At 46.0% G+C, this 13,121-nt stretch overlaps 1 protein-coding gene across 3 annotated transcripts in view; it reads left to right on the top strand.

Annotated features, from left to right (window-relative positions):
* The first annotated feature begins 3,870 nt into the window (after window positions 1–3,870).
* The window catches only part of B3galnt1 (beta-1,3-N-acetylgalactosaminyltransferase 1 (globoside blood group)), a 26,698-nt gene continuing 17,447 nt past the window's right edge, over window positions 3,871–13,121 (top strand). Inside the window, exons 1-2 of one of the 3 annotated variants that reach the window (XM_029474783.1) lie at window positions 3,897–4,063; window positions 5,634–5,657. The gene's annotated coding sequence lies outside the window, so the exon portion shown is untranslated. Of the gene's footprint in view, window positions 4,064–5,633; window positions 5,658–13,121 lie in introns of all 3 variants that reach the window. The other 2 variants (XR_003836154.1, XM_021158855.2) reach the window with 2 other exon arrangements.

The following is a 13,121-nucleotide window of genomic DNA, read 5'->3' as shown; positions in this document are numbered from 1 at the left end:
GAATGTTGTCTTGACTCCATTGTTTCTTCCGCCCCGACTAGTTTCCTCTCTTTGCAGGGAACTGCCATTCTCAGTGAACCGTTCGTGTTGTGGACCGCGGGCGGGCCGCAACAGAGAGGATTGAGAAGCAGTACAGCAGGTGGCTCTGCCTCAGTGGTGGATGGTCACAGCCAGCCTTGCTAGGCTGGAAGGAGGTAACATTTGACAATCTGCTCCCTTAGAGATAAACTTTCTCCACCCTTAGAGTGTAATTTTTTTGAATGAGTTCAGGCAAATCCAGAGACACTATTCAAACAACTTGGAATAGAAATGTATGAGAGGAGGAGGAGGAGGAAGATGATTTTATAGTATTAAGGACTGAATCTAGGGCATTATGCATGCCTGTTGTACAATGAGACTTCCTGGGGAGAGACAACTCATGTCCTCTCACCCCAGATAGCAATTTTACTACAGACCAAAGCCCACTTACCACCAAAATCCAACCTGGTGAATCAATGAGTTTTATTGGGGTTAATTACGGGAGCAGAAATGACTCAGAGCTGCATCTCCTAGTCCACCCAGGACAGGTGACTGCTCACAAAAGCCAGGAGCTTAGAGTACACTGCACAGCCTGCTCAATAGGTTGTCAATAGACTGTCCTTTCCAAAGGACTGTGGGCTAATCCTCTTCCAGGCAGCTGAGCTGGTGTCTGCTTCTTCACAGGACTTCTTTGCAGCTTTTCTCAGAGGCTTCCTTGCCGCTGGGATTGTCTGAGAGTCTTCTTGGCAGTTCAGCTTTCTTCCATCTGGGGCGACTCTCAGCTTTTGTAGATGACTCGGACAGGAAGGGGCCTAATGAATCTCATCAGTTTCAGGGGCTGCCTGAAGACCTGCTGAGGCTGTTTACCTTCCTGCGGGATGGGATGTTCCAACCTCCAAGGGAAACTGTTACATGACAGGCAAATACTCTACTCATAAACTATATCATCAGATTATTAATATTTGTACAGGCATCCAAACTTTGGGGTGGCTTGTTCTGCAGCAATAAGGAGCTGAGTCCCCAGCCATTAGATGCTATAGGAACAACAACCACAAAGACCACTACCACCACCACTGCAAGAGATTATACCTTACAAGCCCGTGAACGTGTTCTCACAGGGTTCATTTGAGAACCTAATTCACCTGATCTTAAATGCCTGAGTCTTTGCATTCTAGAGTGTTCTGGAAGTGAGCACAGGTGCTCACTAGTTATCCAAGGATCATTAAACATGTTTAAGAAAGGGCTGGAGAGGTGGCTCAGCAGTGAAGAGCACTGACTGCTCTTCTGAAGGTCCTGAGTTCAAACCCCAGCTCCCACATGGTGGCTCACAACCATCAGTAATGAAAGCTGAAGGAAATTTCAAATCACTTAAAATGTGGGACAGGGGTCCCTTTGCTGTGCAATGCTTTCTTCAGTTGAGCCATCTTCCTATAGTCACATGACTCTTGGCTAGCTTTATGCCTTTTGTCTTGGATTTGTAGAATATTGGCTCTGATGAAGTTCAGATCAACTGTCAAGAGTCAGTGTAGACTCTAATCTGCTTGCACGAGAGAAAACCACCAATAACATCCACTGATTTGGACTGAAAACCTGTTTCCTTCTGGGAGGAAGGTTTACAATTATGCCTTTGTCTGCGGAATCTTCTGAGTATTCCTTTGTAGGAGGGAGATGGTCATAGAAAACTTGGCAGAGCTCTTACCTAGCAGAATTTGAGATTTTAAACAGATGTGTTTACACCCATTGAAGTATTTCTGACCTAAGTCAGAGACCAGAAAAGATTACATAGTTTTGATTTCTCTCCACTCTTGAAATGGATATGGGAAACTTGACCTTGTATGCCTAGGTTAACATAGGAAACACCCTGAATTTGTCAAATCTTAAAATATACATCATAAGACCCTGAAGAGCATCACTGTTTTTAGTAAAAGTATTCATCAATACTTTCAGGAGGCCCAAACTACACAAAACACAGAACTCAGGGGCTCTTTGAGTAAAACTAGCTTCAACTTAATTCTGCTATATCTACTGCTTGGCTTTCTGAGGTTATAGGTGCCAGAAAATCTAGAGGGTAATTTATGCTACATATCTAGGTACACGGGCTTGTTTTTAAAGTCTCACAACTAGCCAGGCATGGTGACGCACGCCTTTAATCCCAGCACTTGGAAGGCAGAGGCAGGCGGATTTCTGAGTTCGAGGCCAGCCTGGTCTACAAAGTGAGTTCCAGGACAGCCAGGGCTATACAGAGAAACCCTGTCTCGAAAAACAAAAACAAATAAGCAAACAAACAAAAAGTCTCTCCACTGATGTCACAATTCCTTGTACTGAAAACTCACGGCACCTAATGCAAAGGGATAACTGATCAAAAATTAGTTTGCTAATGTCATCAGACTTCAGGGGTGTTTTGCTTATAGAGACACTCCTATGATATTCCTCTACCGTGACACCTGTACAGAAAGTCTGACCAAGAGAAATTACCCTATGTGTAAATGAATCTTCAAGGGCTTTGTTTGTCTTGTTCACTGATGTGGCTCCCGTGTCTTGTATAGTTAAATGACATTCTAGACAGCTGGCTTTCATGTTAAAGGCTGGTCATATGAGCTTATCTAAAGGGCATGCCACCTGACATTCTTGGGAGTGTTATTTATTGTCTTATCTACACATCAGTTTGAAGTACTCTCAGTTCTCTAAGGAATTGAAAATACACTCCTCCAAAGAATTTCAAAATCTTCGTTTGACATATTGCCTATTAACCACTGAAGAGAACCATTCTCCGTCTTTGTTTATCATGGAACAGTTTGGAGAATGCCTCTCCCTACTTCCATGGTTTTAGCTTCGGGACAAGTGAGATTGTGTTTGAGAGTCCATATTCTCCCCCATGGGAAATAGCACGCAGAGCTCTATGCAGTGTCCCGCTTCTGACTAATTACTGAGCTGGGAGAGCAAAACAGCAGTCAAACAGAACTGAGCAACTTCTAAAAGCCCTGCTATGAAAGAAAACAGGTTGTGCTACATCTATATATTCTACATGGACGCATAGAGGCAATAGTCCAATCTTGATAAGATCATCTTTCCAGAAAGTCGGTGTGGCTTTCCGACAAGAACATGGCGTACATACTAGGTGATACTGTAGATTTCTAGTTTCTCCAAATCGATAAGGCTGATCCCGGCTATGTTGAAGTCACTAGTTTAAGAAACGCAACCTAAAGCGTCTAGGAAAGGGTGGGGAAGCGATTCTTGTGAATTGTTAAATTTTGGATGCTTTTATTTAGGTGCTCACTGAAAAATTGTTTCCTTTTAGGTGGAGTGAGGCCAATCTGTTCACGGTCCTAAAGCCAAGAGACCAGAATGCATCTTTGTTTTCAGATGACACTACAGAAAGCAAGACATTTTATTTTTGAATGGAACCACCTCCACCCAAGGTCCTGGAAGAAACAGAGTCAGTACAGAAACACCCAGCTCTCATGACCAAAGGCTTCTCCCCTCTCCCAGAGAGGCACCATTTGGGTGGAGATGACTAAGTGGAGCTGACCAAAGGTTCATAGCACTAGACTGTTTCTAGAGGCAGTTGGGGGTGTGGAGGTGGGGTGGGTGCCAGGACTCCCTGAGCCTCTGGTCCACATACACCAACGCTTTCCTCTCCCCACCCCTACCCCCACACTCCTGAAAGGAGAAACCGCCTTCTGAGTGTGCCAAGGCTTCCTCCTTTCCTAGTCAGCCCTGTGGCGAAATCTGCGGGCTGCGCATTTAGGCAGCAGAAGATGGCAGGAGGCAGAGAGCCGGGGTTGGGGGTGGAGGTCTTAGGCGAAGTCTGCCGTGAAGGTGATGCTGGCGCCCGCCCGCGGCAGAGGCCGGCAGCTGCGGCGATAGCGGCGATAACGGCGATAACGGCGCTGGGCTGCGGACGCAGGGATCCCGCGCGCGCGTGCGTGAAGGAGGCGCGCGCCCGCCCGCCTACTCGGCGTGCGTGCGGCTGCGGAGAGCCCGTGTTCGCGCGCAGAGAGCGGGCGCGGGCCGCCCTGTTGCAGGTTCCACGGGCGCACGCGAGGTGAGTGCGGGAGGCCGAGGCGGGGAGACGGTTGGGGAGACGGTTGGGCGGCTGCCGAGCGCCCCTCTCTCTCGCGGCGCAGCCTTCTAGGTTCTTGGGTCGGGGCTTCGAGGCCCCGGGCGCCGCGAGCTCCTCCGTGGAGCGGGGCGCCGCGAGCTGCCACGCCCTGGGCTCTGGCCTCCGCGCCTGGTCTCGGGGCTGGGTCTCGAGGCTCGGGACTAGAGACATGAGAATCTGGGCCACTTGGAGGGGCGTCCAGAGCTCTTGGCGGGCCGGGCCACCGCGGCCTCACGGATCCATCCTGCCCTGCCTCGAGCTATGTAAGCCTCGGGGGCGGAGGTAGTGGTGGCCTGGTTGTCACCGCGACCAAAGAGAAGTGGAGTATACTGTCCGCACGCCACGCCGAAGGACCTGCTGCAGGACCGGAGGGAGGAACACACATTCTAGGCGGGAAGGGGCCTGTGGTCCCTAGGGTAGGAGAGGAGGAAGGGAATGGGAGATTTGGAAAGAGGAGACTCCTAAAGATTAAGGCCACCTAATTAATAAAAGGTCTGAGTGGAATGTACAAAGCATTGTAAAGGAACTCTTAGATGGAGGGAGCCTTACTCTTTTAGGCTGTAAAGGATGCTGCCAGCTGCAGCACAGAGACCTAGCTGTGTTTGTGACTGCAGGACTAAAAGGTGCAGGACTAAAAGGCAGGCATTGATTTTTGACTTAAGTAGACCCCCCTCCCCCAACCCCCGTTCTCAGCCTTTAGGAGAAGCAGCTTGCTTTGTTAGGAAACGCTACTGCCAAGGAAGGAATTGCCCAACGGTTTGTTTTCTGAGGGAGGTAGGATGATTGGCGTTTGCAGTCTTCACCCAGATCAAATCTGTGTTTTACCTTTGGGTGTCTAAATGCAGGGAGTTTGAGCTCTCTGAAGTGTTGACACCTCATAACTCTAGGAAGGGACCTTCCTTTTACTGAGAGAAAAGTGTGGCATTTTCTCTCTTTCACATTGGAAGATTTGATTGAAATGAATGTCCACCAGGGAGCTGCAGCATTAAAAACTATTACATTATCGAAATTGTTCTTGGTTATCTAATGGGACAAGTAGAGAAGAGAGAAGAAGAAAGCATCCAGGCCTATCCGGAAACGAAGAGCCAGCTGATGCTGATGCAGTTTGTCAGAGAGAGACCATTGATTTTAGCTGTGGTTGCATTATGATATAGTACTTTAAAAAAATATTTTCTAAAATAAAATTTATGTGTTCTGTCTTCATGTATGCATGTGTACCAGAGGCATGCCTAGGGCCTGGTAAGGTCAGAAGTGGGGGGCCGGGGGGCACTGCATCCCCCAGAACTGAAGTCATGAATGGGAATGGCCCCTCCACATGAGGACCAGGAGCTGAACTCTAGTCTGCAAGAGCAACAAATGCTCTTAACCACATGTCATCTCTCCAGCCCCGAGATAAATATTTCCTTAAATTCAGTTCTTTGCAGCAGATCTATTTTAACTAAAGCAGAGAATCTTAATCTCTCTCTCTCTCTCTCTCTCTCTCTCTCTCTCTCTCTCTCATGTATTTATCTAGTGATATAATCTCACCTGAAATTCTGTAAGTATATTTATCATGTTTTTTTTTTTAAGATTTATTTATTATATGTAAGTACACTGTAGCTGTCTTCAGACACTCCAGAAGAGGGCGCCAGATCTCGTTGTGGATGGTTGTGAGCCACCATGTGCTTGCTGGGATTTGAACTCTGGACCTTCGGAAGAGCAGTCGGGTGCTCTTACCCACTGAGCCATCTCACCAGCCCCCTTTATCATGTTTTTAATTTGATCTTACTTTTGCATTATATTAGCTGAAACTGCCCAATATGGTACCATATCTGAGTTTTGGGTATCACTGATATAAGCTACAAGCTTTAGTATATTCTTATGCGTTTCTTTCCCCAGGAGGTTTGAAAAGGTGCAAGATTTAAGCTCTACTAAGTCATTTTGGATAATATATTTCCCCCCTAAAGTTGAATTTTTATTAAGTACTGTGGTGCTTCAGGAAAATGTGATAACAGATTCTATTCAACCTTGAGTTTAGAGTAAATTCTTTATCTCTAATAAAATGCTTCTCTAGATGTCCAGCTTTCGAGGGGGGTTTACCTCCCAAGCCCCCAGCTCTTCTCTGTCTTGGTAAAGCTAGAATGGCACTTCAGAAATGCCCTTTTCATATTTACACCTATACTCCGTCCATACAGTTTGCCGTGATAGGGACCTGCTCTGTGGTAAAGAGCCACATGGTACCATCCCACAGGTAAAATCGACTGGAGGTCGGGGAGGGTACCTGTAAGTGAACCTGCCCACTGGGTGCTTCAGAGGTGTGGCTCAGCAGGGTATGGGCAGACATCTCCTTAGGGACAATGGAAAAGGGTTTCATTTTTAATAAAAGTTGCATAAGCATTGATTTGCTTTGTAAAAAAAAAAAAAGCAAGATTCTTGTCTAATTATTCTGGATTAGAGGAAAGGGGAGAGAGATGAAGATGTGAACTAGGGTGAGGCCTTAGAACTGTAGAAGACTGATGCTCCTTGAAGCCTTGTGATATTATGGAGAAGACAAAACCAGATTATAAGTATCTTCTGCCATGTTGTGTCTCTGACCCTGAATATAATTAACTAGGAAGTTAGGACTTTTGCCCTCTTGTTCTCTACACAGCTGAGGTAACAGTTCCCAGCGTGGTCTATTCTTCTTGAGCTAGTTGTTAGCCTAGGAACTCTCTCAGTTGTATATCTCCTTTGCATCCAGAGGGGAACAAAAGACAAGATAAAGTGTAGTGGTTTGAATATGCTTGGCCCAGGGGGTGGCACTATTAGGAGGTGTGACCTTGTTGGAGGGAGTGTGTCGCTGTAGGGGTGGGCTTTGAGACCTTCCTCCAAGAAGCCAGTCTTCTCCTGTTTGTCTTTGAAACAAGATGTACAACTCTCAGCTCCTCCAGTGCCTGCCTGGATGCTGCCCTGCTTCCTGCCTTGCTGATAATGGACTGCACCTCTGAACCTGTACGCTAGCGCTAGCTCCCGTTTAAGAGTTCTTCTCCCTTACAAGAGTTTCCTTGGTCATGGTGTCTCGTCACAGCAATGGAAACGCTAATTAAGACCTACAAGTTAGAATAGCGACATAGAATACCATTGCCTTTAAAAGCATCTCATCAGCCTGCGGCCACTTGTTCCGCCATGACAGGAGAGCTTTGAACAGTGGTTTTGGCTATTGGTTTAGTTACAGACTCTGGTTTTGAAATTCAGTTATCCAGTTTCTTATTATTGTGTGTGTGTGTGCATGTTTGTGTGGAGATGGGTATCTTTATTCCTTGCTTGCTTGTCACCTTATTTTTTAATTTAAATTAAAGATTTATTAGTGTGTGTGTGTGTGTGTGTGTGTGTGTGTGTGTGTGTGTATGAATGAAAGTTAGAGGACAGCTTGCAGGAGTCAGTCCTCTCTGTGCACCATGTGGCTTCAGTAGATTGAAATCAGGCCCTCATAGCTGGTTGGTGGCAAGCACCTTTACCCAGTGGTTATCCCACTAGTCCTTACCTTATTTATTTGAGACAGGATTTCACTGAATTTCAAGCACATTGGTTTGGTTAGGCTGATTGGCCAGCAAGCCCCAGAGTTCCTCGTGTGTCTGCTGGACCCAGATTTTTTGCATGGGTGAATGGTCTTCATGCCTGCACAGCAAGTGCTTTAGCAACTGAGCCATCTTCCCAGCCCCTCCTCCTGCCCACTCCCAGAAGAAATTATGATAGTATTAAGATAATATTAAGTAGTCCTTTATCTTAGTGTAAGCTGTTTAATTTGCACCTTTTTTAGACATCAACACAGAGTACAAGCTTATTCCCTACCCTGCATACTGATTGCTGGTTTGGAGGCATTTGAACTGGCAACCTTTCCAATTTTCTCTTCCTGGGTTTCAATCATGAGGTTCAGTTTAACAACTTAGAGTCATGAGCCTTGCACTGTGGAGTGGCAGCAGTTTGCAGGATGCGTTTGTCTTCCACACTGCTTGCTGTCTTAGCCTCTAACACAAGCTGCCATATGAGATGTGTGAATGAATGAGTGAATGAAAGATTTACAGGTGACTTCGGGACAGACAATTAGTGATTTCGCCTGATGAAGGAGATAGATGAGAGATCTGGTCCTGATGTAGGGCAAAGATGAGCATATTAGCTAGAGCAACTCTCCTGCCCCCTTCTGGTGGACGAAGTTTTACTTGGCTTTCAGATGCATTTTGCCTGATTGGTGAGCTCTTTGTTCTCTTCCCAGTCTCCCTGCCCTGGCACCCTGCTCCCTGCCCCGCCGGCTGTTCCGTTACACCGGCTCTCAGCCTGTCACTGAATGTGAAGGTGTACTCTCTCTTCGTCCATTGCCCTCCCACCCCCATCCAGGAATCTGGAGACAATCACCTTGCTTGGGGAAGATGGGCACAACATTTGATATTGAAAATGTTCAGGTTCTAGGTCCACCTATTCGTGGCTTCTCAGGTCTTCAAAATCTGGTTGAAGGAATGCACATTTTATAGTGTTACAGCAAAATGTTACTGTATAAATTGCCACAGCTACAGACTTTTCTGCAAAGCCTACTCTGCCTTAAAAAAGAGAGAGAAAGAAAAAGAAAAAAATAAAGCCCCCCCAACCGCACATCAAAGTATTAAGATGGATGGAGTGAAGCTAGGTAGAAGTTCCTTTCTGCTTCTTAGCCCAAGGTCCCTACACACCCCAACCCCCAAGTCTGGAATAAAGCCCTATCTTCAGAATGCTGTAACTACAAGAAAACTATCTTGGTAAACAGTATACAAAGCTTGTAAACTTTTTTCTTTAAAAGCCATCATCTCCCCAACGCACAGAGGCAGCAGGCTTCCATTACCACCAGGCTTGGTGTCTCCGCTTCGCTTCTCCTGAAAGAACTTAGTGGGGAAACCCCTACTCAACTCCCAATTCGGCATGTACCCAAGAATCACGAATAGAACACAACACCTTAATGTAACAACACGAGGTATTTTAATGGCGGAGCTCCGGGTCGAAACATATCTCACACAGGAGACAGTGGATTTGACCACGAGGCTTNGAAGCTAGGGGTTTTTATAGAAAAGGAGTGGGGCTGGGGGAGGAATTGGCGCGGTTTCACATGACTGGTCCATTTAAACATCAGCAGCCTGTTAACATTTAACTTAGGTCAGAGGGGTGGGAGATAGGGAGGCGATGGGCCTACCCGGGCATGTCCTGGTCTGTTTTGCTATGTTCTCAGCCCCAGGTTTTAAAGCTCACAAACAACTCTTTGGGCTATTTGACATACATTACATGAATCACAGGTCTCAAGTTTTATTTCCTTTCACTCCCTGATGTTTTGGAGCACAGCTGACTGTGGTGCTACTGCAGCCAGCTGGGACTTGAGGGGAGGAACTGAGAAAAGGCAGCAGAGTATTTAAACTTCCTACTTACTGAGCATGTGCAGCAGTCTCAGGCAGTGGTGCTCAGTGTGAGCTTTTCCTTAAAGCCGATGAATAGCTCAGGGTTATCATTAAAAAGCAAGCAGTTGGGGCTGGAGAGATGGCTCGCCGAGGATGTGTTCTGCTTTTGTAGAGGATGTAGGTTCCCAGCGTCCACATCAGATGGCCCATGACTACCTGTAACCCCAGTTCCAGGGAATCTAGTGCCCTGGACACTTGCGAGTACCTGCACTCGTGTGCACATGAATGCACACATACACAATATAATTCACAATAGTTATTTTTCAGAAATTGAGCAACTAGAACTTTGTATGAACAGGAAGCCTAGGTATGATGGATCAGCCATTTTGAAGCTGGCTAGCTGCTGTCCTTAGATGTGTAATTTCCATTTTGTTCATGTGTTTAAGCACCTAGCTCTCAGCATAGAAGGCGATTTTTGTGTTCTCTTGGGTTTCTCTGGACCTTGTGTGGAGTAACTCTGAAAAAAGTGGGCTGAGTCAGGTGGGATTCCTAGTGTCTGCTTCTTCCTCGTGCTCACGGATCTTGTGTCTGTGTCCCTAATGGTAGGAAAGTGATGTTGGGTGGGGAAGGCTGTTGGAAATGTCTGGGGAGGAATCTGGAAAAGATGGGCGTGATGTGCATGGAAGAAAGTGGCGCCTGTGTCCCAGGTTTTCCTTTGACATTTCTGGTTCAACTCCAATGGCTTTTCATCCCTGAGGAAAAATAATGGTGAGGCCACATTTGAGGAAAGCAAGAAGAACCCAGGCCAGAAGATAAGAAAAGTTATAAGACTGTCACATTGTAGCATTTAGATTCCCTTTGGACAGGACAGGACTTAAAGCCCCAGAGCTGCACTAACAGCTCGAGTCCCTAAGTTACAGGGACTCCAGTCTATGTCAGTCCACAGCTCGTGAACAATTTCAGCACCAATAAGTTATTGAAAATGGGACTTCACACCATTAATAAATCTAATAATGGCTGGATATTCAAATGTCAAGGTCAAGATATAATTTGAAAGACACCAAATTCCCGAGGGGTTGGGAGGAGATCCTTTTTAATCGTATCTTCGCATTACCATTACAATAGTAGTTGTACTCTTGCTTTAAATTGTATGCAGTCTGGGCATATCAAACATATTCAATGATATTTAAGAAGTGAAATTGAAGCCCCAATCCCAACTCTACCACTATAACAAAGTGACTCAGCACTGCACATTTAAGAAGATCTATTCTTCCAATAGCAAGTCGATAAAGCATCTGTAGGACAATTTCTACTGAAAAACTTCAATGCCTTATTATTCGTGCGTGCAGTGCTGCAAATTTCCTGCAACTCTAATTTCTTTAACACAAACAATGACTTTTTAAATATACACATTATATGTATTCAGTATTCAAGTAAAATTCCCTAACAGTTAATGACATTTAAAAAAAATGTGCAAAACTGCAAAACTCATTGTAATAGAATGTGTAAGGTCAAAGGGGCGGGACGTCTGACAGCCACTGGACTGAGGACTCACATCATCAATCTCTAGGGGAAAAAAAAAAAAAACCTGCTTACTGTTGAATCTCGAGTTGAAATTTCCTGTGAAGAATTATAAAGTATTCAAGGAGAAAAACAAACTGGCAGCCAGCACATGAAGCACCCACAGTAGGTATATGATTGAAAATTAATAAAAATAAATGTAAGGTGTTGACTGATGTAGGGACAAACAGCACCTGACTCTTAGCACTGGGAAAGGAAGTCTTTTTAATGTTAAGTTTTTATTTGCTCTGACGAATAAAGTGTAGGTCATTTTTTAATGTTGTTAAATTAAGTAACTATACCAGTTGCTATCTTGAATCAGTAAAAGCCAGTTTCCCATGGGTGCTCAGCTGTGCCTCAGAGAGAAGACAAGTGTCAGTTTATCAATGGGGGTATAGCAGGCTGGAGAGATGGCTCAGTGGTTTGACATCAGGACCCACATGATGAGTAAGAGAACTGGTTCCCACAGGCTGCTCTCTGACATCTACATGTGTGCACTGGCACCTGAGCACTTGTGCGCGCACACAAACACACACACACACACTCACACACTAAATAATTGGAAAAACAATTCAAAAGATGCATATCCCTCAAATAAAGTGGCTTGGTGCTCGCTCCTCCCCTGGGCTTCAGATGGAAAGGGTTCTGCGGTTGCTGCAGGTGCCTAAGGTGGGACGTAGTAGTAGTGAAAGTCATGCCCAGAAAGGAAGGAAATCCGTGCAAGACGACTGTGGGCGTGGAGAGACGTGTGGCGAGCAGAGCATGTGGGGAAAGAAACCTGAGTCCACCTGCAGCCTTATGGATGGCTTCCAGGAATGTTTGGGACACTACAGAGGACTTGGGCAATGGCCACTTGACCTAGAAGAACCAGAAACCTCAGCTTCTAGCGGGCATGCTAATTGGAGGGAGAAACACCTTGGGTTTTACTTGCAGGTTGAGCCACATTGTAGAGCATGTGGAGTCATATCACACTTGGGAGTAGCTGCAGGTTTTGTAAACAAAGTACAGGCAAATAAGAGCTAGAAGCACAGAGTGTGGGCGCTAAGAGCCGCAGCACACCTGCGAAGCTCTGTGTGCCGGCTCCACTGGAGGTGGTGGCTGTGCTGTGTTCACAAGGTCTTCACAGAAGCCCCATTTGGAAGGCATTGTTTCTCTGCTTCATAGAAAAATTAACCAGGGCTTCCATGTCGGTAATCAAAGCTTCTCAAATTCCCTAAGTCTGTGAGTCTCTTGGGGATATTGTTTAAAAGTACTGACTCAGGAGCTCTGGGAAGAGGACTAGGGCTCTGTGGTCTCACATCCCAGGTGTGGTGACTTACTGGAGTCATCTGGGAGTTGGAACCAGCCTCCCTGCGGTCTCTCCACCCTCTGAGCAGATTTGGTTGATGTGTCCTGGCACCCAAGTTATACAGCAAAGTGAGCCCTGGGTTCAGGGAAGGGGAAAAGAGTGGGAGGGAGGTCACATGGCAGAGGTTGTTTCTGTGAGCAGAGGAGTCTATCAAACTGAAAGCCTAGTGTACTGTGAAGACAACTAGTGTTAAACTGAGGAGTTTAGCTAAATAGTATGGGTTTATATTGTTTTGTTTGTGAATTAGTGTATTTAGCTTAAGACTGCTACTTCAGAGCTGGGCAGTGGTGGCGCACAGCATGCCTTTAGTCCCAGCACTTGGGAGGCAGAGGCAGGCGGATTTCTGAGTTCGAGGCCAGCCTGGTGGTCTACAGAGTGAGTTCCAAGACAGCCAGGGCTACACAGAGAAACCCTGTCTCGAAAAACAAAACAAAACAAGACTGCTACTTCAGAATTTCCCTCAAAGATGTATGTCTTAGTTAGGGTTTTACTGCTGTGAACAGACACCATGACCAAGNCAAGTCTTATAAATAAACAACATTTAATTGGCACTACCTTTCAGGTTCAGAGGTTCAGTCCGTTATCATCAAGGTGAGAGCATGGCAGTATCCAGGCAGGCATGGTGCAGGAGGAGCTGAGAGTTCTATGTCTTCATCCAAAGGCTGCTAGTGGAAGACTGACTTCCAGGCAACTAGGGTGAGGATCTTATACCCACACC

The sequence above is a fragment of the Mus caroli genome, chromosome 3, assembly GCF_900094665.2.
Source record: "Mus caroli chromosome 3, CAROLI_EIJ_v1.1, whole genome shotgun sequence".
In the NCBI taxonomy this organism is placed as follows: Eukaryota; Metazoa; Chordata; class Mammalia; order Rodentia; family Muridae; genus Mus; species Mus caroli.
Note: the sequence above shows the minus strand (reverse complement) of the source record. Positions and strands in the feature narration are given on the sequence as shown.